At 42.2% G+C, this 1,459-nt stretch overlaps 1 pseudogene across 1 annotated transcript; it reads right to left on the reverse strand.

Annotated features, from left to right (window-relative positions):
• Positions 1-380: 380 nt before the first annotated feature.
• On the reverse strand, positions 381-975 carry LOC308253857 (rRNA-processing protein FCF1 homolog; annotated as a pseudogene). The gene has a single exon. The product of its transcript is annotated as an rRNA-processing protein FCF1 homolog (transcript).
• Positions 976-1,459: the final 484 nt, after the last annotated feature.

The raw sequence follows: 1,459 nt of genomic DNA on the forward strand, positions 1-1,459 counted from the left end.
CACCTATTCCTGGAGATTTTAAATGATTTCTTAACTTTCACTTTGAGTGCAGGCTGACTATAAGGAGATGGCTGGTTGTCCATTCTCATACCAACATCACTTAATATATATATATACACACACACACACATGTTTTTATTGATTTTAGCAGTCATCTGATTTATAAGAAGATGTAACAAAATTTTAAATGACACAAAATTTCATTTTCAAAACAACAATATCATTTTCAAAATAACACCAAAAAGTGAGTGTATTTTACCATTCTCAGCTCATAACAGCAAAGTGTGAGTGGAGCAGTAACGCATGCTGTAGCATGTTTAATAACCCTGCACTAGAAAAAGTCAGTTGAAGGAAAGCAGAGAAACTTTGTCTTTTAAGTATTAGAACCGAGAGGCGCCATAATCCTCTGGCATCCACTCAGTGTCCCACCTACGGTTAGAAATGTACATGATGGGAACTCCAGGGATTTTCTCGATTCTTTGTTTAAGGTCCCAGTCAACTGTGGTCACAATTAACAGTTGTGCTGAGTTACTCTCTGTACTAAGCAGTCATCTGCATAGGTTCCTTTGTGGGGGCATGGTAATCATTCAAATCTTGGATCCTTGGCAATCCTTGGAGGCGCTCAATACTTCTGCCCCCATTTCTCAATTTCAGCCATTACATAGTCAGTTATACAAGGGATACTCTTGGCATAGAGACAATCCATCATTGACTGCACTAAGTCCAGTCTGGCCTTAATGGGAAAGCTGATAAAGTTGGTATCAACCAGGATGTGGTAAGGTGGGCCCCGCTGTGTGTGACATTGGAAGAATAAGCAGGAGGGGTGTGGGGGACTTCTCTTTCTTGGAGTGCACTGGGACCTTTCTTTTCTTTCTTTTTAGGTTTTAATCTATCCTTTTCTTTAAGCCTCTGATCTTTGAGACTAAGCATTCCCTTCATGGTCCCATACTTCCTTGTTTTCTTTTGCCTCCCCATGTTCACGCTGTACTCTTGTTTCTGCCAGCTTTAATTGATTTTTTAGAGAGAGGAAGGGAGAGGGATAGAGAGATGGAAACATCGATGAGAGAGAAACATTGATCGGCCGCCTCCTACCTGGCCCCTACTGGGGATTGAGCCTGCAACCCAGGAATGGAACCAGGGACTTCTTGGTTCATGGGTTGAAACTCAACCACTGAGCCACACCAGCTAGGCAACACCCCTTTTTAAAGTTATTACGCTTCATGATGCATTTTATTACCTGGTCGTTCTCTAACCCCAAGTGCTTGTATTTTTCCCTAGAGATTCGTTGGTTATGTTTACACACCCACCCTTCTCCTCCCTCCCCCCCCCCCCTGCCCCAGATAAACTCTAGAATCACTCTTGCAAGTTTCAAAGTCTAACTCTGGTGTCTTGATTGGACGAGCATGATTCCTACGTATTAATCCTAGATTAATTTAGAAAGCAATGGCGCATGCTCAGT

Source organism: Plecotus auritus (genome assembly GCF_963455305.1).
Source record: "Plecotus auritus genome assembly, chromosome: 7".
Lineage (NCBI taxonomy): Eukaryota > Metazoa > Chordata > Mammalia > Chiroptera > Vespertilionidae > Plecotus > Plecotus auritus.